The sequence below is a fragment of the Urocitellus parryii genome, chromosome 6 (assembly GCF_045843805.1).
Source record: "Urocitellus parryii isolate mUroPar1 chromosome 6, mUroPar1.hap1, whole genome shotgun sequence".
NCBI classification, from domain to species: domain Eukaryota; kingdom Metazoa; phylum Chordata; class Mammalia; order Rodentia; family Sciuridae; genus Urocitellus; species Urocitellus parryii.
The window spans coordinates 18,969,172-18,996,046 of NC_135536.1; the positions used below are offsets into that span (position 1 = coordinate 18,969,172).

General features: G+C 39.0%; 1 protein-coding gene across 1 annotated transcript in view; it reads right to left on the reverse strand.

Annotated features, from left to right (window-relative positions):
• LOC113192026 (uncharacterized) overlaps positions 1–26,875 on the reverse strand; it is an 80,344-nt gene that overhangs the window by 40,715 nt on the left and 12,754 nt on the right. The window lies entirely within an intron of this gene.

Below are 26,875 nucleotides of genomic sequence, written 5' to 3' on the forward strand. Positions count from 1 at the left end.
TCAACAACCATGGAAAATATGCCATTTAGAATAATAACTATGTAAGAAGACAAAAAAAAAAATTGGCCAATAGGGAGGTCTTAGATTCCTTATAAACTTCGAATGAAACTAAAATTTTGCATTTTAGGAGAAGGTGATTGTAGCCACGTGAGAAAAGATTTCCATATGAAGGCATGGCTTAATAAGTCAAGTGGCTAAATTCCTTTGCATTCTTAAAAAAAAAAAAAACCCTTCTATTTATTTAAGGAATAAAAGTGAATGCTTCCTTGGCACCATGCAGCAGAAAGGGACAAAAAAGAATGAAAGATAAAAAAAGAACCTCCAAATTTCTTATATAATCGTTCTCAAAAGGACTCAGGATACATGCTCACAGGCAGGTCTTCAAACCTCTTTGTCTCAGGATCCTTGTTGACCTCTTGGCATTACCACTAGTAAAAGAACCAAGATTTTCCTGACTCTGTAGTATAAAGGTTGCAGACAAAGTGAGATATAATAATTGCATGGGACATATGTACGCAAAAAAAAAAAACTCATTATCAAAAATTCAATTGTAATTGGGCATGCTTTATTTTATTTATTAAATCTACTCACCCTCATAAGAGAACAATCAAACTGTCATGAACAAGTATCCGATGAACTATTTTTGAGCTGACTGGTGATGCAACCCAGAGGTCCTCATCTACTTGGAACACTTTGAAAATGCAAATTAGCAGACCCTCCCCCTAGAGATCAGGTCTCTGATGGGCCAAACATCACTATGTTTATAGTCCTGAGAACAACTGTTGTAACCCAGAATAATTTTTTTAAAAAAATGAGGAAGACACAGTAAGCCAGATTTCTCTGATGAGTCAAATCATTCCATTAGGGCTTTAGAAGACTTAAATCTAAAGACAGTATAACTTGGGAATGTCAAAACGAGATAATATGAACCCAAATACTGGGTGAGAAAATACCATGGTGTTCTTTACCATCTAGATGAGAACATTGGTGGAGGTGGTGGTGGAGGTGGTGGTGGTGGTGTTGGGTGGGGAGGGGGGTTGTCCTATCTAAACCAGCAATCCAGAAGAACAAGAATAGAACCTCCCTCGGACACCCGATGCCAGAAATCTCCCTGTGCTATCACTGTTCAAAAATGCCCCTGACATCCTGCTTCTGGAACAGCTGAAAGAGTTGGCACACCCAGCAGAAGGAGCAAGGCATTCTTCTGTGCTGAGCTAAAGTGCTAACTCCTTGAGGACAAAGGGACTGTCCAATCAGCCTGGCATAAAGAAATCCATTTCTGAGTCAGGAATTACCTCCACAGATGTAAATGGCTTCTTCATTTTATCAGCAAATGCTAAGACAACATTAAAAGGGAATCCAGAAAAATATAACTGTACCCTAATGAAAATAAAACTCCATTGCTTCTTGATCCCAAGGGTGTGTGTTGTGTATCTGAACATGCAACATGGAGAGTGGGAGAGGGCATGCCTCCTTTTCTTTCCATCAGCAGAGTGTCTTCCCTGTGACTGGCTATTTAAAATAACTCACCACCTACCTCTCCATTAAAAATGGATAAAAATGACCCTCCTAGAGGTTCTGGTTGACAATTCTGGTTGCCACCTATGGAGTTTCAAAGAGCCATATGATAGCTAGCCAAATAGAGGTGTACACACACACACACACACATAAACACACAAAAAGATTATCCATGACAACGCTGGCCAAGGACTGGACAGCTGAAACAGCAGCAACAGCATGTATTCTGGAGGAATTCAGCACAGGCAAAAGAACGAGTGATAAAAGCTCTCGAGAGCTGCTCACACCTGTGTTCAAATTGAAGCTCTACCTTGAGTGGCCATGAGATCCTGGGCAGGCTGCTAAAACCCCCTGAGCTTATCTGTGAGAGTAAATAAACAAATAACCCCCTTAGTTATCTGTGAGAGTAAATAAACAAATATGCACGAAGCTCCTACCACCTGGCATGGCATGTAGCTCACTAAATGGGAAGGAAGACAAGCAAGAGGGTGCATTTCTGTGACCCCAAAGGGTTATTAGTCAGTAGCTCTACATTTACCAGTCCTTACGAATAAATTGACTCCATGAGTACCTGTGTGGAGAACGAAAGAACAGCAAGACCTACTGTCTGTACATACTTGTCCTACAATCAATTAATCAGTTCATACTTATGAACAATCCCTGCCGTGAACATGGGCTGATTATGTAGATGATGCCCAAAAATTCTAATGCATCCTGCCCTGTTCTCCATATCTTGGTGTTAAGAGATAAAGCATGCCCATTTGAGAAGTCAACGGAAATGATAGTTCAGTATCAACTAAGAAAAGACAGCATAAGGAACAAATGGCAGTTCCTGAGAAGTAGCCAGAAGTGGTAGAGCTGATAAAGACTAGGGTAAAGGACCTTCCATGAGTTATGGCAGTTGGAGAATTCTTCATGGAAGATAAGCCACTTGAGACTGGCCCTGAAAGAGAAGGATTTAGATAAACAGAGAGGAGGAAATCCTGGGCTTAGGGCACAAGTAAAGCTACCAAAATGAGGACACAAAGGACTGAGTGATGACACAGGGATATACAGTACACTATCCACGGTTTTTTACCAGCTCTGAATGCCAGGCACAGGAGTTGGATCCCTGCTGTCTGCTGTCTAACCGTTAAACAATAACAGTGACTATTCTCAAGGCTCTACCCCAAAATTATTTGGGGCTGCACAGATATATGAGAGCTAAGTCTATATGAGAAAGTCGATAAACTGAAAATCATTCCCGGACCCCAAACAACATAAACACTCTCACACTTCTAGTTCACTGAACCACAAAAAAATAAAAGGTTTCTTGACACATGGTTTAAGTCACTATGTGGGAAACTGGTGCCACAAAGAGTTTTGGCAAGCCGAATCATGACACCCTTGATAAGGAAGGAAGGTGCTAACTGTGTTTTCAGACATCAAAGGCACAAGGAGTCAGACAGGAGAAGCTGCCCCATTGCTCTGCCCCTGCTCCCAGCCCACCTGTTAGAAGTCCTCCCACATCATCCTGGGGACAATGTCAAGGAAATACTCGATACCAGTGGAACAATGATTACATTTGATTCTATTCATTGGACTTAATCGTCGATACAGTCTTGAGGCAGACCCATGGAAGAAAAGAGGCCAGAGATCAACTTCTTCTCTCTCATGCCCCCAACCACCCCTTATCGTCCATTATGTCCAAAGAAGTGAAATGTCCTAATAGATATTATTTAGCCACCGAATTCCTCCCACTCCACAGCCTTCTCATGGTGAAGTATGCTGGTTTCTGAAATTAATATGTAGAAGGTAATACTTTCTAGAATATAAATATAATATGGCAGACCCCAGGGTAAGATCATGGGGCCCTTAATGCAAACTTCTCTTCTACAGAAACACAGTAGCAGATGGCCTTCTGTGCTGAAGTAAAGGATATCCATCTTAAACCATCGAGGAAAAGAGATGAAGAAAAAAAGCCCAGGTTCAAATCCTTATAATGTCACCACAGCCCAAGATCCCCTGCTATCACTTGACATCACCCAAGAACAATACTAGAGAATCATAAATAGACCTGTTAATAAGAGACAGTCCTCACAGAGAATAAAAGCAAGAGATGCTATATAGTATAGACACCAAAAAAAAAAAAAAAAAGAAAGAAAAGTTTAGTGGTGTGTTATATTAAGCTACTAGAGATGTTTTCAAAGAAGTAATGAGAATTTAAGGGAAAACACAAACATAAAGAACTCATTAAAACCATGGACTTCACTTTGCTCCTTTAGTATCTGTACAAATTGCAGCACACCAATGCCATGTTTTAAATAATTGATCTCTAAATGTGAAATAGTTTGCTTACTTGCAATAATACTGTGTTCGGATTGAGGTAAGAAAGCACAACTAGAAATTCTAATGCCTAAACTGAAAAAGAAGTTGAATTATTATAGGTACAATTTTCACATGTATTTCCTGAATTATTTACAGTATCCTCACACAGATTCCAACCTGGAGTAGGAATCTGAAATGTATACAAACCAAGGTGTTCCACGTTTATACTCAATGCAAACTTGGAGAAAGAACAAGAGAACATCTTTGAAGGAGCCAGGATATAATTCATGTGTCAAAATGACAACTCTACCCTCCTGGGTGACAGTTGTCAATACCGGAAGCTGGAGAGGGAGGATGGCAGAAATACGCAGTCTCATCTGGCATGAAAGCTTGTCACTTTCCATTCTTGATTTTCTCTAAGGTTGAAAGATGATATGCCCATTTGGAGAACTACTGTTTAAAAAAGTCCTGGAATAGACCAAGTGGGCACAGTAATTTCTTATAAATACCACTAAGACTGTCACTTTTAATTAACATGATCCTAAAATTCGATCCAGCCAAAACGTTTAAAAGAAAACAGCTGGGTCATGACAACTCTAGTGATCCTATTGATTGCTAATGCAAAATCCCTCCAAAAGCACAGGAAAAAAAAATGCCTCAATAACATTATTTCAAGATTGGTATTCTGCCATTGTCTCATCATGGGTTAGCAAGATACATATATATTTTTTTAGTAGCTCTGATAAAACCAAAACAAGCTGTGGTTACCAAAGAAGCTGAAGACAAAATAAACCTCATCTGAAAATCTCAAAATGCACTCCTCACTGTGACCGGCTGCAGACTTTTTTTCATAGAACTCGTAAAGCACTAAAGGCTACTTGTCACAAACTTTTATCTCTGAGGACCTAGGTGAAGCTACGGGGTGGTGGTGACTGCTGCACAAAATCACCTCTCATCCTTGTTCTTCTCATTCTGCCCTGGTTCTACAGCCCCAGGACAGAGGACATCACTCCAACTGTGCCCTCCATGCTACTCTCAGTGCCACGTCCTGGTCAGCCAAAGGAACCAATGGAGCTTAAATTTCCCCTTCATTCCAGGTCAGGCTGGAAAAAGAAAGCCGGCATTGACAGCGGTAGCCTTGACAATGGCTGTTCAGTTGCCAAGGATGTGGGGGTAATGACAGAGCTGCTTTGGGAAGACACGCTCCCTCCTTTCTAGGAGAAATCCAAGAATAGTGGTCAAAGGCATAACAGTAATCACCTGCAGCAGGTGCAGAGCCCTGCTTCCCCCCCCACCAAGCCCTCACTGGTTTGTCACATTGCCTAATAAGTCCACCACTACATTGCCCTGTGTTTCAGTGAAGGGTTGCAACTGCTGGGAAATTGCTGTTAAATGTTACTATCTATTATAAAAGGATTTAAAAATCAATTAGTATAATAGCTAGGATTTCTAGAATAAATAGATTGAACTACAAATCTATAGTGTCAATAGGACACTAGGGCAAACGGGAGATGGAACAAATGAGATGTAGGGAGGGGTGACTAATACATGCTGGTCACTGTGGTAGACACTTTACAATTGTCCCTTAGTATCTGTGGGGAATTGGTTCCAGGAAAATCCAACACCCAAACCGAAGGATGCTCAGCCTTTTACATAAAGTGGTGTTGTATTTGCATATAATTCCTGTACATCCTCTTCAAATCATCATGAGATGACTTATAATACTAAATACAATGCAAATGCTATGTAAATAGTTGCTACACAATATTTATTCAGGTATAATGACAAGAAAAAAATCTATACATGTTCAATGGAGACATAATTTTTCCATTATTTTTGATCCACACAGAAGCCATGGATGTGGAGGACAGACCACACCCAGTCCATTAACCTCTGAAGTTGGTAATGACTTCTCCACTTTACAAACTGTGAAACTGGGTTCCAAAAAGGTAAGCAACTGAGAGGAAAAAGCTCAGATCCCAAGGATAGGAGGAGAGAAAAAATAAGTGGGCTCCACACTGAGGTGTCCTCATTAACTGGGGTGAGAAAGTATAGTATGGGGACACTGGTCTCTGAGAAACTCCATGGAAACACAAGGGGATAGAAGGGCAGAGGAAGGAGGTAAAGAGGATGTGAAATTCAACACCGTCTCTTGTGCCACCTGGTCCAGAGCTGCTCTGGACTTCTGAAAAGAGAACATATCTGTAATTATAATCCCCATCTACCTTATGTAATAGAATGAAAATTAAATTCACTCAGAATCAATGAAAAGATTGTCTAGCTCTGACTGTTCTCTTGGTATTACGCCTCACACAAGGTCTTATGATTTCAGTGTTCTTCTCTTAACAATAAGCCCTTTAGCTGGGCAAGCAGGGAAGAGCACTCTACCCATTCAGTGAGCACTGTGATGTACCTACAGCAGGATTACATCAAAGCTACTGTGCCTCAGAGGTCCCTGCTGGGCACGGCAGCCTCCCTCCTACACTCAGTAAGGTGCTGTAAATAGAAGGCAGCACCTCCCATTCCTTCACTACCTCATTTTTCTTTGTCCCCTCCTGAAACAGGGGAAGGGGCATATACTTAAGGAACTCACCACAAGAGAACAGAAGGGCTAATTTCCAAAACAGGAGTCAGGCTGCTTGCTAGTGTTACCATCATATGCCTTGTAAGAGGAGGGTGGGTCACATGGTATACAGGAAGAGTAGATCACGGCACACATCCCTCTTCTCTCTGTGGGGTACAAATCCCTTTAAAGGCCATGTGCTAGAACCTGTTCTAAGCCATTTACAGAGGCAGAGAACCAAAGAAACACGGCCAAACTCTTAAACAGTTAAGTAGCACAGCCCAGATACGACTCCATATTCCATGCTCTTAACTGACATAACATGGCAATAGGGCAAGCATACATGTGTGCACACACACAAACATGTGAGGTATATGTTTTCCTACAAAGTTCCATCTTGGTCCAGCAATTAAATACAAAGGGAATAAAATAAGCCTAGAAGTTCCAAATACTCATGGAGCTTCTGTTATGTGCAGGTACCCCACAACAGCTAGGGTACCACTGTTCCAAACCCTGCACAGGTATCCACAGAGTTCTGAGGACATGTCAAGTGTGACAGCTAAACTGGGATGGTTTCAACCATCTCTGTAAAGTCAAATCTACCATACTGCTTCTGATTTTTGCATGTGTTTATATGTACCTGTTCCAACTCCAGTCCCTTTGAAAACATTACCACTGAGTATAAGCATTAACACATTCATCATTTAAACAGGTGCTAACAGACACATCCTTCCTCAGCTTTCAGTGACACTGCGTGAATCATGAGAAATATTGTACAACCTGTGGAAACTATTTTCATTACCTTTAGTCATTATCCAAATATCTATTACTGTTTGAAAGCTCTGCTCTGTATTCCCTTCCTCTGGCAAAATTAAGCCGCTTTCTCATCATGACTAATTCACAAATGACCAAACAGAAAAACATTTATGCTTGTTCCACTCCTAGGGAGCTGACCCATAAAAGGGATATGTTCCCTTTTTTCATGCCAAAGATTTGATAGTATCCAACAATGAGACTCCTTTTCAGTCCCTGGGTGACATTTTATTTCTTTGCAAACAGGCTGGGAATATAGACTTTGTATATTCCCCTACTCTACCTACCTACCCCCTTTCATGTCTCTCTCTCTCTCTCTCTCTCTCTCTCTCTCTCTCTCTCTCTCTCTCTCTCTCTCTCTCTCAAGACTGCTCCTTTAGGGCAAGACTTGAGAATTTTTCCAGAGTTATCTTATGGGCTGAAAAACCAGAATGATTTTCTCTATGCCATTCATACCTTTTTATTCCTGGAGAACAGCCCTGATTTGTCTTAAATGAAATAATAATCTGTCCCATTTCCATTTTTCCCAATGAAACCTTCCCCTGTACATCTCTACAGACTAAAGGGCCATCCATGATATTTGTCTTCCGGGGTACTTCAGGCCACAACACTTAGGCTTTTCCCTCCTAACCCATGAAGACACTACAGTTAGTTGGCTCATGTGCCTTCTTGAGGTCCTCAATTGGAGTGAACTGGACCAAATACAATTAATGAAGATGACTCTCTATCCAGGCATAAGCTACTTTGTCCTCCAATCTCTGATACATACACCTGGCACAGTAGTATTCCACATTTCCCTATATTTGTCCCTTTCCTGTACCAATCTACCTGTTAGCATGTTATAGAACTGGCAGAAGATAAAGACCTATATCTTTCTTATTTCAATGATTGTCAGGGGATCTTTCAAAACTAGATGCATTGTGCATATTCATCTCTACTCAAATCATTACTTGAACAGCTGAGATTTTTGTCTAGCAGACTAACAAAGTAATGCCTTTCCCCCTCAAGATAAGGCCTGATAGTACGTATTTTATAATAAATTTCATGTCAGGTTCCAAGGTCCTGTGGATTCATTCAATCAGTGTGAACACATCAGTGTCACTTCAAGCACGTTTTCCCTCATGGCTTGCCACTGCTCTTTCAATGTAAAAGGCTTTTTGTGCTATTTCTAAGGATCTTTCAAGCACAACAACCTGAAACAGCAACTTTTATTTTAAAAGTTAACCACCTTTATTTTAAAACCAATAACCACATTGTCAAGCTTATATATCTTAATATGTTGCCTTGTTATTTGGTTCCTGAAATCATTGGAAAATTAGCTAATTAAATAAATTAATTACTAACCTTGCATGTAATAGAGCCGTAGTACTACAACTCTGAATTAAGGAAGTACCAGGATTCCAGAGAGGATAGAATGACTCTGAATAGCTACATCAAGGTCATTATTTCTACACTCAGTCTATTAAAAAAACTGCAGGATTCACCAGCCTCATATCTACATTTTAACTTAAAACAAGCCTGACAGATTTCTTATGAGAAAAGTAATAGCACATCGGCGATGCTATGACAAAAGCTATTTGTATGACTCCGTGCATACTGAGGTTATTAACATCAGTCTATGCAAAAACCAACATGTGACACTCCAGGCTGCATGTCATTTGAGTCCCGAAGACTTTCATTACCCTCATTCAGAAGAACAAAAACAAAACCATAATGAATTTTTTTAAATTCCCTTTCGTAAGATCCCTAAAGAGATTGGTCGTGACACAAATGGAAATATAAGTTAAAATAAGAATTTAGGATTCCTGTTGCTTTGTATTTCAGTTATTCTATGTGCCATCTTACAAGACTGGTATAGTTTATAACTCCACTACTTACTCACTATCACAGAAATGGTAACAGGGTCTAGAATTAAATCAGTGGTCACATGATAAATACGTATCCCTCCTCTTATTACAAAATTAATATCATGCATTCAAAAGTTTCCCTTTGAATATTACAAAGATTAGATGTAACCTATCAATTCATGAATTGGGATCCTCTTTAACATTGAAGAAGCAATATTTTAAAAAAAATCCCAAAGACTGATTGAATCATAAAATTAAATTATTTGCTATTTGGTAAGGTCAGGATTGCACACGAGAACTAATCCATGACTATCCTGGAAATATTAGAAAATATTTTAATGAAATAAAAATAAATAAACAAATTGCAAAATACTATATAAACATAAGACAAGAAACCACATGAAACATGGCTTAATAATATGAACTACCCCCAAAGAATCAGAGTAATTATCACTACCAGGATTCACATGTGAATAGGGCTCTTCAACTTGCAAATCTCTTTTAGATATAGTCCCACATCACTACAAAAAGCCTTTGAGATCAGTGCCATTAGAATCCTCACAGATGAAACAGCTGATCTGAGAGGATGTATAGCTACATCACTTAAGAACTACTGCATTAAATTATACATCATTTGTTTTAATCATAATAGGTACAGTGGCATTTTTCTATGTTAGCAAGATATAGAAATGACATAGAAAATGGTTTTTAAGACAGAATCTTACTTTCAAATTCTATTAATGTTATTTGTGAGTCTGATACACACCAGAGAAAGCCTTTTTTGCTAACATCAGAATGTTTTTCAGAGATCCTCCAAGTATATTTGGATTGGTTTTGATTGGTCCAGTGGAGATGTCATTACTTAAGTTTTTAATTACCTAAATAATTCTATAACTAGTGATTTTTTTTTCCTTCTGTTTGTACTCATTTGTACCAAAATAAGGGAAACCGGTCTGGTCCTTCTTTTAACAATCTCAAATTGCTACTTGACATATGGGTTAAAGATTGCTAAAGCTTCTAAACTGATAGCCAATTTAAGGCATTCCATGCAGTAGTCATGCAAGTTACAGGTAGTCACTTACTAAATCAGTTAACAAGGAACGAGAAAAATGCCATCTGGCTGTAATACGTGCCATGTTAAGACTGAGAAGAGCAGGTAGCCAAATTCCACTTTGGTTTCTGCCTTATAAACGCTGCAAGTAGAGTCACTAAAGGAGGAAACTACATGTATATCCTATATTTCCCTTACTAAAGTCTCCTCAGGTACAAACAGCGCCAATGCCCTGATTGTCCATTCAAGAGCCATATGTAGGACTTACTTTTTAGTTTTTTGGTATGGGGGGATTGAACTCAAGGGTATTTAACCACTGAGCCATATCTCCCGCCCTTTTATATATTTTATTTAGAGATTGAGTTTTCTGAGGCTGGCTTTGAACTCATAATCCTCCTGCCTCAGCTTCCCAAGCCTCTGGGTTTACAGGGGTGTGCCACCATGTAAGGCAGGATTTGCTTCTCTAAGGGTCTTTTCATGCTAGGGCTTTTCCATGTGTCAATGTCACCTCTCTTTTCACTCCAGTATCTTCACCAGGATTAGAGACCACCATCATCCACTGAGGTAAGCAAGGACAACAGACCTTCCCATCATCTCTGCCCAGGAGGTGATGGATGTAACACCTGAGAGAAGTCTGTCCTGCCATTTTTTGTTTTGTTTCTCAAGATCACTTAAAGTGCTAGTGTTCAGGGATGATAAAAGATCTGAACCATGTCAGTCACAAAAAGGAGAGCAAGGATTTGATGCAATTGGTGTTACACAGCAGAGACCGTGCAGTCAGGTGCATCTCGTTTCTTGATTGCGTGGCCCTGCTGATCACGTAACTTTTGTAACCTGGGAACTACTGTAGTAATTCATTAGGCTTCTGTAAAAATTAAATTGATTAAGATAACAGTATTCAGGAAAAACTCTAATTCTCAAAAATAAGGTGTTCCTTTCAAGGGATAGATGTCCCACAGAACCTTCTAATGCCTATGACTATGTAAGAATAAAAATATTTTAAAACGTATTTGTTTATTATGTATTTTCACATTTAACACTGTGAAAACAGCCTTGGAAGAGTGGAACAAGAAACCCAATACCTGGTCTACAGTGCTTCACAATCACCTCTGGTTCTCTGGGACTCAAGAGCCTTGTCTCTTGCTGTAGGGTTCTGTTACAGTCCATTGATTTCTTACACAAAGGATAAAATTTCCTTTGCTTAATTTCATTGGGTATTTCCCCTGGGTCACTGTGACCAATTATGTTCTTTGTTGTTTATGCTGTTGAGCCATCGATAGATTTCATTTTGAAGAACATGATGCAATCACGTGATGGTATTCTTTCCTGTTATTGAACCGTTGTGGCCTGAATAATGTTCCAAAGTACAGAAAGATAATTGATGCTCATGAGCATCATGGACTTTAAGGCAATTATCAAATAAATAACATAACTCAAGTCTGGATTCCAAAAGAAAATTCAGGTGGGATATAACTCAAGTCTGGATTCCAAAAGAAAATTCAGGTGGGAGAAGGGGAGATTTGGGACTAGATCAAGTGGCTGCCATTATCTACCCCTCCACTCCCTCTGATATTGAAAGCATCTCACTGGTCCTTGGAGTAAGTCCCTGAGTTGGTATGGTTAACTTCAATGTACAGTGGAGGAGACTGCAGTTTTTTTTTTTTTTTTGAAAGCCAAAAAACCTGAATTAGGTCTTCACAGTCCATAAGTGGTAGACACTGAACTCCAACTTGAGTCAATGTCAATGGCCATATATTGAAAACCAAAGAAATTCAAATGTTTTACAGCACGTTTCAATTACTTTTGATTTACATTTCAACAATATCTATGTCTATGAAAATGAAATGTCCTTTTGGAGTTGCATGAACTCAAGAAGCTGATCATGTGTGTGATATGCAACTTCCAGAGGCAAGTGACGCCTTCCCTCCCATAAACATTCCTACTCTTCCTGGTGTGTACAAGGTCCTGGGTTCGATCCCTGGCACCACAGGTAAGTAAGCAAACAAATTTGTTTTTTCAATAGCTGTTATCTGCTCTTATTCTAAGTTATTCAATTGGCTATCAACATTCTATTTCAGTAGATACTTGTATTTACTCCATTTTTAAAGTACAAATATGTTCAGAACACCAACATTTGGCATGGGTGATAGTCATATTCACAGTAGTGAGAATGAGCCTCCAACTTATCTTGAAACCAGCTTCTTCATTAAGAATGCTTAAAGATAGAAAAGAACTATGTAACCAAAGTGGCCCACGGGTGAAGATGGGGAGCTCTGAAATTTTAGGGACACTGAGGCCAAACACTGGCAATAACAAAATACAAAGATAATTACTACAACAGAAAATTAAGTGCAACTTTACCAGACGCTGGGGCTGTCAGAAGAACGGATCACTTTCAAACACCATTATTATACACTTCAAAATAAGGGCAATTGGATATTGTATTTGGAGAAGTTGCTGGTATGATTCTATTTTACTTCATTCCTACTTTGACACTGAACTGTGATTTGGTGCGATGGCAACAGCCAATCTGCAACTCTTCTGACTCTCGACATCATCATCTGCTGTGATATTGGAGGGAGAACACCCAGGCAGGCAGGAGTCATGCATCAAGGCTGTCTATCACCTACCTTCTAGAGCTCTGAGAGTGCTCTCGAGTGTTCCTCCACTTGTCCTGGAAGTGCATTTCATACCCTAACAGACGGCACCATTAAACAAGTGTCCCTGATAGTTTCTTTGAACATGAAGACAAAGAGAAATGCAGAATAAAATTAAGTTGACTAGAATAATACACATCCTTATTCCTTACAGTATGTTGACAATGGCTGACAAATTCCTAGTGGATATAATCTCCCAGAATATGCACAGTAACGTTTTACAGCAACATAAACCGAGATTGTAAGATACCTTGATAAATGGCACCTTTCCCACCCCAGGCTCTGCTCTCCTCCCTCGAGTTACATGTACAGCTCCCATTACCATCAAACAGCCGAGAATTACACCCTGCTCAGGAGACAGCTTCTGAAGCTGGGAAGATGTTATAAAGCAGTATTCAAATCATGGGGTGGTAGAACACAAACAGGCTATACAGAATGGATTCTCGTTTGGAGGCAAAGAAATATACATAGTGCAACCGAAAGGTATTAGGGGGAAAAAAGACTTAGTGTCCTGCATACTGACAGTGAGCTGTTAACAAGGTGCAATTACCAAATACTGGTGCAACTTGGGGCTTGCCTTTCCTGTTTGGGGAATTATGATAATATGACAAGGTTATCGTTATATTAGGAGAGTAATTAAAGTAACAGAGTAATTGCTCTTCTGCATCTTTTTCTTAGTCAAGAAGATCTAATTGTAGGAAAAAAGGAGAGAAAAGAACATTCTTCATATATCAATTTAAAATTTCTCCCAAGTATCACAGAACCCCAAAGCAGGAAGACCAGCTACATTGGCATACAGCTCCTGCCTTTTTTATAAGCAGCTACCAGTCCCTGCATCTATAGGTTCTACATGTGACTGTCCCTATATCTCTAGGTTCTTCATGTGACTGTGTGAGGACTCTTATCCTTGGTGGCATGGTATCATTTCTAATCCTGGTACCTTCGATGTGTTTCTTCTTCCTGTTCTGGGCTTAGTTTCAGTTAATTGTGTGCTTACCCCTTCTCACCTACAGAAATGAGGACAAAACACCTGGTTTGTAGGAGCAAACCAGCAAGAATTTTAAAATTAAAAAAAATATATATTTTTTCCAGAGGCAGACAGACAAGTTACATCCAGCATTCAGCAGAAATACTTTGAAGAATGGAAATGAGGAAGCAGCATTAAGAGATTGGTTGAAATTCCTAGGTGGGGGAAATTCCTAGGAGGCCTTGCAGAGATGAGAGGAAGTCAACATTTTGCTTCAAGTCTATGAGCTTCTTGAGACAGATCATCAGAAGTGAAAGTGATCCAGGCAGGCTCAGGAGAACCACTGACCAGATGCTGCTACTGCCACCAGGGTCCTGGAGTCTGAGATCTCAAGTGCAACCCAAGTCTCACCTCAGGCAGTCAGGGAAAATGAGTCACATGGTCCTGTGAAAGTGATACTATCTCCATGAAACTCCCTGTCTTTCCTGAAAAATGATGATAACAATGATTGCTGAACTGAGGTTAAATGGGGAAAGGAGATGAATGGACGTTATAAACAGCAACACACACAAAGCTATATGAATGTATATATATGCAGTATTATATACATTCATATGGGCATATATACATATGCAAATGTACCACATAAAACATACTAAATGTAATCTTGACTACAAACCACTACAGTTAAAGTCCCTGACTCCACTGACTCTGGGCATGATAACAGTGCATTTTAACAACAGCTGAACTCCTTGGAAACAAGAAGAATTACTATTCATTTTAGTGTAAATTGAACCCCCAAATGATTACTTATCTCACCTGATGTACTTTTCTACTGCTTATCTGTTTTGCTCATCCATGTTCCTGTAACAAGGAAGGATCAACTCAAAGGTTGCCACCTCCTGAAGTCTGTCCATAGTTCCTGAGGAAAAAAAAAGCCTCACTTCTGCTCTGCTCCTGGGTGGCTGTGAGCACATCTCCACCATCACAGCTTATGATCTCTACTCCCATCTGGAACCACCACAAAGACCCACCTAAGAACAGGGGGCTAATTCTCCTGCACCACTGCATCCCTACAAAGAGCACCTATGTGTATTCAGTGAACACGTGTGAACATGGCCAAATAATGAATTATTCTGCACGAATAACTGCGACAGTCATGTAAGTGTGTGCATCTGTTTTTATATGCATGTGCACACATTCGTGTGTACACCTGTGCCTCTATGTGTATTTGCCCATGTAAATCTATTTTAAATATATATATTTTTTTATGATTAGGATGCTAAATTCCTAGCAAGCCACCAGACACCTTGGAGTTATCCGATTCAGGGAAAGCTATGCAAATAACCAGTTCCTTTATTTTAGAATACATTATTTCCCAAAGGTTATTATCTGCTCCAGCAATAGCAGTATCGCAACAATCACTCTAACGCAACACTGTGTCAGATATGCATGATACAAAAGCATTCTAAAAACAAAATGTTGATCTAGAAAGGAATCATGTAGCAGGAACTCCCAGGTGAATAAACACCTCCAGCCGCAGGAATGGCTGTTCTTCATCCGAGCAATTGCACCTTCCCTTCTCTTTTGTGATGTGATTTTAAACTGAAAGCATTAGGTAGCAGGGAGCACTGTAATTAAAGCTTCAAACAGAAAATGATTGAAGAAACCCTGAAAGAGGCTTCTTCTTTGAAACTGCATTTCAATTCTCCCCGTGTCTCTAGAAGAAAAATGCTTCTGACAGTCTATATTTTACTGCTGTTTCATTTAATAATGCATATTGACATTTATCCAGGAACATCAGCCCTTGCTTTTACTTCTCATTCTAAATCAGCTAAGCACCTGCTCATTCCCATGATTGAGTCTTCCCTCCCCCCACCTACCTGGTTTGTTTTCTCTATGTATTTTTATTTATGTAGTTTAAAATTTACTTTTGAAGAAAAGATAAAGCTTGCAGGGTGAAAACACAAATTCCCCTGAAATACTGAAATATAACTCTGGGGTCAAATGAGAGCCCTCTTTGCCTCTTGTTCTGATTACAAAATAAAAAATGTCCACAGAACTCAATAGAAAGCACACACAACACACATATGTGTAGACACACATGCAGAGGCACATATGATTCCAAGGGCCACCCAGAACATATTAAGGCTTCCTGAACCTACAATCTGTTCCTAAGGCAAGCTCAGAGATGCTTTCTATGGAAGTCCATTACATGCTTTATTTCCTAGAAAGGATCCAAGCTATTTCTACAATCGGTTCTCATTGTAATATGAACAAGTGGTATAAACAAAGTGTGCTTCTTTTGTTTTTGTTTTTATATTTTATACCAGTCCATGTAGGAATATCACCCAGTCTATCTTTCCACTTCTGGAAATCTAGGTGCCCTGCATGAAATACCTCACATTCATAATGTACACTTAGGGAAGGAATAATTCAAGAAGATTTATTCATCACTTCAATACTCAGTTAGGTGCTACAGAGGTACTACAAGATGAATATGATATGAACCTTGCTCTCAAGGCATTTGCAAACTAGTAACACAGCTACCTCATTAAAAAAAAATGCTTTAAAGAAAGAACACTGAAAATTAGTCACAGTTTTAAGCTTCTACTCCAGTAAGAGAAACTGTGTTTTTTGTTTGTTTGTTTGTTTTATTCATAACTTTGTTTACCAGATCAATCACAAACAGCATAGAAATTTTGCTAGGAAAGCAGTATTTTTAACTAATTATAATGGCTATTACTAATTGTGCATGTACCCTGTGCCAGGCACATTCTATGTGCTAACTCAATTTAATACCATCCACAGTTCTATGACGTAGGCATCATTACCATCTCCATGCTCTGAGAAAACGTGTCTAATGTAATCCAGTGTGTGGAAGAGATTTGAACCCAGGGAGTCTGGCTCCTGGAACACTGTAGTCATATTCTACAACTGCCATTAGGCAGGGGTGCATCCAGGCACAGCACAGCACACACAGTAGTCTGGGATGGAAGTGACTTCGCCTGCAGGGACACACATCATCTCCAGGATATGATTCTATTTTTAAAGCTGAAACATTTTTAGCAAAAGAATTTTACACTAACTTTTTTGAAATTAACAGAGCACTGCTTGTATATGAAGTTCAGGAAAAGAAAAGAGGGCATTCAGGATGTAGGCTAGAGCCTCTCAAAGGGGAAGCCAACAATCTAAGGGAAAGCTCCTTTCAGGAAAATTGCTGTGGCACAGGCACACACTCTGCTAAGCTCATTTCCCAACCTCCCAGTGGGTGAATCCTGCAGATGAAATCTATACAGCTGTCTCCAGGACGTGAAACATGGAAAACTTTTTTAATGTCTAGACAGCATGGCTTATTATCATGGCTTTGATATTATTTTAATAGAATCATCTGTATATTCTACAGTTTTATGTAAGTATAAAAATCTATATTCACAAGATAGGATTTACTAAATAAATAGCAAATTTCTTATTTCTACTTATATTGTACTGACATCTCATTGCTACAAAATATAAACATGTATGCCTCTTCATGTTTATTTCTTCCTCTTATTCTTGCAAGTATTTTCTAGTTGGCTTTCTTTCAGTTTTATTCTCTCCTTAATTATATTCATTTTAAGATTTCGAATGGGGGGAACTGTTTTATTGTGCGGATTTGTCCCATCATCTAGGAATCCAGGTATATTCTGACACACCAACTAGTTTATTTCTGAATGCCCAGCAAGATTATCAGGCTTGATAACTTCTGGTGGTCCCCTCACTCAAATTCTAGATCTCTAGGAAAATTTGAGGTGGAAAACTAACTTTCACTAAGTTATCACTTTAAATATTCCCTTTTTGCCTTCCAAGAAATACTTTTTCACCAAGAGTAAAATCAAATTTCTAACCTGCATACCAAGTCCTTAAGGACCAAAATAATACTATAAGAATGGTAACTATTTTCCATTAGACAAGCATTACTAAATGATGTTAAAGGTCTTTAATTCATACGTTTATTCTGTGGGTGTGACACATACCCAAGGGGTGAGAGTATGTGACTCTGGCATGTAAAAAATGCCTCCCGTGGCCCTGCAGGACAGCAAACCAACACCTTAGCCACAGGAAAAGAGGACCTTAGAGTCAGACTGTAATTGGGCATCTGGTAGAGATATGGAACTGCTCTCTTAACAAGGTCAAGTATATTGAAATTCAAAGTAGCAATTCTCTATTTTCTTATTCAGAAAGGAATAACCAAAGACAGTTAGCCACTGCTTTGATTAGATTAAAAATCACATCTCAAATTCGCCGCATTAGGGCAGGCATTGTGGCTCAGGGATAGAGCACTTGCCTAGTACATGTAAGGCACTGGTTTCAATCTTCAGCAGCACATAAAAAATAATTAATTAATTAATTAAGTCCATCTACAACTAAAAAAATATTAAAATAAAAATCAACAATATTAATCATTTTGGTCAATTAATTAAAATTTATAGATAATGGATCAAGTAGACCTAACACAACTAAAGAGGAGCCAGCCACAACCCTTGCTAGTGAACTGAGTTAGCAGTCAGATTTGACAACAGAGTTTGCTTTAAGAAAGGAACAGAGGATTCAAAACAGGTATAAAAAACACACAGAAAAGATCTGGTAGGACTCAGAGTCATCTACAGGCCACTGGCACACTTTACAAAAAAGAAAAAAAAAAGAGGAAAGAAAATGTTGAACATTCTAGATCAAAATTTCTTAGGTATCTTCAGCCTACAACAATTCGCTGATAAAAAATTTGTCTTCTACAATATATTTTGCAAGATGACAGTTTTCTAGATCCATCAGGAGTATCACTAAACTAACACTAAAACTTTCTGATATTTGGAACATCAATAAATACTTGATGATGCCTGTCTCCATCACGAATCTATTTTACTTAAATATATATGGTGTCCTACAGAGTATCAAAAAGCTCTATTTTCTCCTGTGTTAAGCTCTTTAAAATAAAGAACAAAATAAGATATTTCTCCTTTCTTTTCCCTGAAGATAAAAAGGGAGGCTTTGCTTTATATATCTAATGAGATTGTATTTCCAATTCAAACCCTCAAAATCACATTTGACAATATCTACACTACCCTGTAGGCTAAAGAACACAGAATCTCTTCCATTGCTATAGTAGTTTGAATAACTGTGCTGAGGACATAGTCTGAGTTGAGTTTTAATGCACCGTGAAACTCAACTGTAACATGATTTGTTTCAATAGCACACAGACTATACTTCTCCAAAATTACAATGACAATAAACACCAAACACAACAACATACTACTTATAATCACCTACTAGATATAAGCTGAAATATTTTTCCCCTTTCTTCATTCCCCAATCCTTCAATTCATAAATATTCGTTGAATCCTGACTATAGTCCCCATTGCTGATAGGATCTGCAAATAAAAGTCAGAATGTGACATCCATCATCCCCAAGGGTTTCAACAAGAGTAAATGACCTTATATAATATTCGTGGTATAGCCCTCCTGAAAAAGAGAGGGCATGTGAATAATCAGGGAAGGGGGGCCAGGCATTTAAAAGTCGTCCACTATTAAATACCATAATCTGCATTCTACGATTTGATCATCCCACCTTGTCCTCAGTCATGTGTCCTGGCCAATAAACCTGCACTCTTCACTGAATCCTTTTCCTCCATCTGAATGCTGCAAGAAAGACCTGAGAGCACATTGTGACCACAACTAATACAGACACCCGGACAGCCTTACCTGATCAAAAGAAAAGAGCCAACAGGCGGGGGAGGTGGCTGCTCTCTCTGTATTCCCAGCCTTATTCACTGTATCAGTTTTGCCTGAACATCTTTGCTTCACATAATTCCTATTGTTAAAATTCAATGCAGGTGCCCTATGTTGGACACTGCATTAAACAATACCATTCTTCCTGCAGTCTTCTAAAACTAGACCCTGGATGTCAGGCTGGTAAATTTTTCAGAGCCTTAATACAGTGGCAGAAACGTCAGATAGATGAGGAACAAGACTCATTAGTTACAGCAGCTTAGGTGTCTCAGGAGGATTTCAGGAATATCTCCCTCACATAAAAGGTGCCATAATCAGCCTTTCAAATCCTGCCATAAACCCAAAGGCCTCTTGTGTCTTACCTGAATGCACCTGAAAACCCCATGCTACACAGAATCATCAATGTTATCATCCTCAAACTGCTGAGTTCCTACAGGGACTATTTTTGTCTTTGAGAAGGCCTTTGGGACATTCCAAGATCAGCCATGACGGCCTGTACTTTGGGGAGCCTTGATGAGTATGATTTAGGCTTTTGGGTAATAATATAGGACCATGTCAATGTCAATAGCTTTCTGAGAAAATCAGTGATACTCTCACTTTTTTCTGAACAAGCCGTGTTGGAGAAACTGTCACTGTCTGTCAAGCAGTGAACAGTACCCGGCACTCCGTTAAGGCTTCTTGTGGTGTACATCATTTAATCCTCAGGGCAAGTCTTTAAAGTGGTTTATCATGGCTATGCTCACCATACAGATGAGAAAATTGAGGCTTATGTCAATTATTTGTCAAAGCCACACCGCCCTGAAGCAGTAAAATCAGCTGCAGACCTGAGTAGATCAAATCCAGGGTCAAGCCCCTAAACAGTAATTTCAGCTCCCTAGATTCTGAGACTCAGGGAGGTACTGGAACTGCCTGCCTTGAAGAAACTGAGATCCACAGTTAAATAATTTAACAATGTCAAAGATTTCTTAGAGGCAGCACAAAAAAAAACAGAATTCAGCACTCCTGCCCACCATACTGTTGACTTTCTCAGAATCACATTGTTTGAGCAATTCAATTCCTGGCCACAAGGTTGATACGATGCCTATTTGGTACACAGCTACAAAACACAGGAAGGAAATAGGTTACCTTCAGCAAATAGGTTAATGATATACGCCCTACCTACTGCAGTAGACAAGAAAGTAAAATGACATAAGCAAAATGAAATTATAAGAAACAAAAGAAATATGAGTTATGAAAACCAGTTTCTACCTCTAAGTTTCTCACTGTGTGGCTATGTTTTGTCATTGGTAATGGTTGAATTAAGTCTTTAGTTATCTCACTGGGATCCATTATAACCTTAAATAAAATGTATCTTCACAGTATTTCAGAGCAGAATTCCCATGCATATTGATTAAATCCATGCATCCATCTATACATGTGTTCATTCATCCATTCATTTATTAAAGAACTTAGGATACAGTGTTAATTAGCCAAATAATATATTGTTGTTGATATATATATATAAGATCCTACTGTTCAGAATACTTGGCAGATCTTATTTCATCTAACCTTTATGGGGTCTCTATAATGTATAAAAATCTTCATTTTACAGGAGAGTACATAAAACACATAATTTGCTCAAGTTTTCAGAGTTAGATAGGAGCTGGAATTCACATCTGGCCCACTAAATTCTAATATGGGTGTGTGCTAGAGAGTCCATCTACCAAGAGTTGTGTTTAGATTTGCCAAGGGCCACGGCCACAGGTCTTACTTCTCCTGGCCCCTCCTGTTATACAAAAGAAATGAAGGTGACACTGGAACAGCTGTTGTTATCACTTGGGCTTTCAAGAGTTAAATGATAGAGTAATGTGAAAAAAAAATGTTCATTTTTTAAAAATTGAATTATCAATAAATACCCTTTATTGAGAAATACAAGCTTATATATACAGAAAAAAAATGCTAACAGATTATTTTCTTTCTTTCTTTTTTTTTTTTTTTTGGTACTGCAGAATGAACCCAGGAATGCTTAGCCACTGAGCGAGCCCCTTCCCCAGCCCTGTTTATTTTTTTATTTTGAGTTTTGAGACAGGGTTTTGCTAAATTGCTTAGGGCCTCACTAAGTTGCTGAGGTTGGCTTTGAACTTTCGGTTCTCCTGACTCAACCTCCCAAGCCACTGGGATTACAGGTGTGTGCCACCATGCCCAGCTAAAAGGTTATTTCTACCATTACCATGGCTGGGTTTTTCCAAGTTGCCCCCTCCAGGCCCCCAGCTGGTTTCCTAATCTTTCCAGACAATCTTTTTTCTTTTATTACTTCAATAATGGCAAAGCAGCCCCATTTACCACCTTTCACCAATACCAACTGCCACTCCACCAACAGCGAGGTTCTCCTAATTTCAAAGAGAGAAGGAAACAGGATATGAAGATTGGATATGAAGATTAGATCGCATCATATTTGTATTAAAAGTTCTGATAAAAAGGTGAATCAGAATCCAATCCAAACTGCTAGTTAAACAAAACTGGAAATTCATCACTAGATTTCATTATCTGCAATTATCTTCAGAATTATCTTAAGGAGAAGAATTACTTTAGGGAGAACTATCTGAATACTGATTGTTTCAGAAATCTATTGGCTATATATTTTCATAGAAATCCCATTAATGATTTAGCAGTATTGAATCAAGGAACAAGAGGGGCAGAGGCAGCCAACCTGCTTTGAATACTTGTCATGAGAAGGCCAAATTACAACTAAACCATCAGATAATCATTCTTGTTATTTTAAAGATTGGTGATGTAAGAAATGCTGAAATGTTCCATTGAAACCCCTTCCAGATTTTGAAAGTACATCAAATTAGATCAATCCTTCCAAGAAAAAAATTAATATATACACATATATATGCACACATATATATGCATAATCAAGTATTAGCTCTAATACCATTTTTGATTTTTTGTTTGTTTGTTTTTAAAAAGTATGTTCTAACATTTAACTTCCAGATTGTGGATAAACCTTTAAGCTGAAATCTGGGTAAAGTCTAAAAACACCAAGCACCAGAAAAGAAGTCTAAATATATAGAATTCTGAATGACTATAGAGCTTGAACATGGAAAAATAGTCAGAACTTTAAGTGATATTAATATTATGCAGAAAAGGAAAAAAAATATTCACTGGCTGAATACAATTACATTGATCCTTCATGCTAAATGAGGAGAAATGTGCCCCACATCACATCACATTTCCCCACTGGGAGCTGGAGGGAACCGAGTTACTCATCTTGCCTTCTTGGCTTCCCTTTTTGCACTGGTTCCCCTTGCTGTCTTCTACCTGTTTCCTAATAGATGTTCCCTAGGGTTCTCGAGTAAATGTTCATTCTTAGAAGCTCCTACTTGAGAATTCTACCCAGTGGAAAAACACTCACAGCATTGTCCCAGCAGAATATATCATGAATGTTGCTATTTTCTCATTTAGAGTGACAACCTGAAACCTAGTAGAAAAAAAAAATAAACACTCTTTTCTTCTGCTGAGAAACCAGCTTCCCATACAGGTGGTTGTTCTGAAGAGCACTTTGTTTGGGCAATTCCTTCCCAATAATTCCTGATCTCCACAGTATTTGAGGTGAAGAGACTCATGACAAGATTCCTCTTTCCCAGAAAGAGAAGTGATATTAAGAGTCCTTCAACAGTGAGTGTATTCAGTGAAACAGAGTGGTGACTGTTTCCAAGGTGACTGCTTCCTCTGAGACCCAAAAATTAGTATTGTTAGGGATTAATTAGGCAGGATATACTGTGGCCCCGGAGACACATCCTTTGGGGAAAATGTTAACAATCTTACAAAACCACCTATCAAGAGCTGTTCACAAGGCCCAGCCCTCATGTTGTTTCAAGTTGAATGGCAAAGGCTATGGTACACAGGTACGCATACCAGTACTCTAGATGTGTGCCAGATGTCACATATCCTACATGTCATAATCATCGTGTATTTTTTTCTCTCCACAAAAATGGAAAAAGTAGACCCCTAAAATGAAGCAACATGCTAAGCTCTTGAGGCAGAACCAGGATTCAAATCCAGTCTAAATCCAAACTCCCTGTTCTACACCCCACCCCCATGTCTTCATACAGAGCTCTCTTTTTATTATAGAGATGATTAAAAGCATGTGATTATTGCATTTGTCCAAACATCCAGATGTCTTCAAAGATTCCAGCAAGCTGCAGTCTATGGTTTTGCAATATCACAAGCATCTCTTTCAGAATAAACTACCACACCACTAATTTTGGCTATCAAGGCTTGGTTATAAGAATCCAATTCAACATAATCAAGTTCTAATGCCTCTGATTATTTCTATTTGCTTTTGCCTAGAGGCCTGGAAAGAGTACAGGTCTTACAAATATAAACAGCGGGCTCATGATGCTGTTGGAATGTTCTACCTTCCTGTTTTCAAAGCAAGAGACCGCGCTGCTTTCAGAGAGTATTCCACGGAGAGAACAAAGGAAACTTCTTCTATTAGATCATCTGGAAAAATCATATACATGGGGGTTATTTGTGCAAACTTTGTGAATATTAATTTGTTCAACATTTAAAGCTTGAGAGGAACAAGTCTACACAAGGAGGGACATGTCTTGTACTGTACTGGAGGTTTCACTGAGGCAGGCTAGGTTCAGTCACGTGAGTTCATTTCAGCAAGGCCTTTGCTCTAAATGAGCTCAGCCACCTAGCAAAAGCAAAGCATTCGGGGGAAATGTAGACCCACACTGAGCCTACTATAAACATAAAGGTAAGCACACACCCTAAATGGAGTTCAGAAGAGAAGAGAGTAGATAAAGCTTTCTTTGGAAAGAGTAGAGAAAGCTTCAGGCTTAGACGTTTAGACTTGACCACACGAGGAATGGAGAGTGATGCTAACACAGGAAAAGGAAAGACTCAGGTAACCAGCGTACAGGTCAGAGGTGGAGAGACGAAAGGGATCGACTAGGTTTCAATACAATGGCCACGGTGGGACAAATGTGAAAAGGCAAGAAAGACAGAATTTCTTCAAAATGCATGAATGGGACAAATGAAGAAGAATGAGAGGGAGTGAGAAAGACAACTTGAAGCGGTGGTTGGAGCAACCTGTCTTGTTCTGTAAGAAATGTGAGTTGAGCTTGAGGGCAACTTCATTGAGAATGAATAGTTCAATCTAAAACACTCTGACACTGAGGTCCAGAAAATCCAAGTGAGTTCAGCACTAGAAATTGGAGAGAGAAGAGAGACACCACACCCCAGACTTACCTTTGGCAGATGCATGTGGTCTGGACAAACCTAGCCGTTAGTTCAAGCAGGAGCAACACTGGCCTGTCAGGTTTCTCTCACATTGTCTGATCATTTTCCAGCTACAAAGTCTAGCGAATGTTTTGATTCTATGCAGTACATGCCAGTAGACAGAAACACCACAGAATTTCCCATCAATCCCAACAGAGCTGGTGTTTCCATGGGGTGGTAGAGCTGGCTATGGACCCCCTCTCTAAACTGCTCCTGCACCTGGGAACTCACTGCCGTCACAAACAACCCTACACTAAACCCATGGACTCATTAAATGAATCCAGACTGAACCAGGTCGGAAATGGACCACAATCACCGCATGACAGATAATGGGGATGTGGTAACAAAGGAACCTAGAAGTGACAGAAACTACATGCCACCTCAGGGAAATGAAGAAGTTAAGGAATGGATCATTTAATTTTGGCAGTATTATTAATTTTTATACATAAATACCATGGGCAAATAAGTGGAGGGTTTTAATTGCAATGCTGAAGTTAAAAAGAAAAAAAAAAACTTTTGTAGGTGCAACAATGACTATGTTGGTAGAAAGTAAAAAACCAAGGGATGGTCAAAAACCCACTTCAAGTTGGGCTTGGTGGTACACGTCTTTAATCCCAGGGGCTCGGCAGGCTGAGGCTGGAGGATCACAAGTTCAAAGCAACTTAGGGAGACCCTGTCTCACAATGAAAAATAAAAAGTGCTGGGATGTGGTGAAAAGTCCCTAGGTTCAATCTCTTGTACTCCCCCAACCAAAAAAAAAAAAAAAAAAAATCTACTTCAATAAGGCAAAAATGTGAAGGTTCATGCCATGCTTATTTTCAAACCATCAATGTGGAACAAGCCTTTCCCAGTTCATGCCTGGGTCGTTTTTTCACCCAATAGAAGTCTACCGCCTAAGCAATTACATAGATATTGAAGCAGTGAATCAGGCTATTTATAACACTGCCAATTCTCCATTATTCCCAGACTCCCTCAGAGGCTACATGCTTTCTGCTATTATCTGCCCTCTGGTCACTTCGCTGTCCATTATCACCTCCACAGGGAAAAAGGGGCGAATCTCAAATCAATCCATTTAACTATGTATTAGTGTTGCTGGGAAAAGGGTGAGGGAAAATAATGGTGAATTGCCTCTATTATAAATGTAGTCCTTGATCACTAAGCTTTACCCACAGACTCTCATTTCTGTTGAAAATGTGCTTTTATTTTCAATTTAGGGGTTCTTTTCACTATTTCCACTTTACAGAAAGACATTAAAGAGACTCAAGAATATTTGTTCACTCCAAAATGGCAAAGGCTTCATGATGACACCTTAGGTAGTTATCTACTAGAAAAGTCAAATATGGAAGGTGGATATCATTGAGTAGCTTTCCACTCATAATAACTGAACAGTGAGCCATCCCTTCTGGATACCATTTTTAACTCAAAGACAAATGACAGTTGATGTTACAAACGATGCGGGGCTCATTCATCAAGTAAAAATAATTAATAATAACTATAAAATAAGATAAGCAACCCCAGGCAATCTAGTTCAGTTTTCCTGTGTGTAGAATGGGACTATTCCTGGTATTTAACAATAGAACCCACCTCACAGGGGTTTTATGAAGATTTAAATGTGGTAATGTAAATGAACTGCATAAGCAGCACTCTAAAAAAAACCTGTACACGATCAATACCATTATTATTAACCATTATCTTTGTTATTATCCTTATTGATCCTCTGGATGAGAATGTGGCCTTGTTAATACTTGGTGTCATTCAAGACAGAAGAGCACATTGTTTCTAAACAGTATCACACAATCAGCATTAAAAATCTGGGGTGGTGTGAGCCCCAGTGTTGAAAGATGAGTGGTTTCTCAAACACCATCTCAGGTGTTAGTCCCTGTCTTTCCTGCTATAGTAGAGAGTGATGACAACGTATGGACAGCCAAGGAAAGGCATATCAAAATACACTCTACCCTCTTCTATATATTTACACACTGAAAATTTTGCTGAAAAACAAAAGAGGGGGACTGAGATGTGTTTCAGTGGTGCTCACCACCTACACCACCTACACAGAGGCCATCTCTGTCCATTAATTGATAATTCACCATGAGAGTAGCCAAGTTGTTAGAA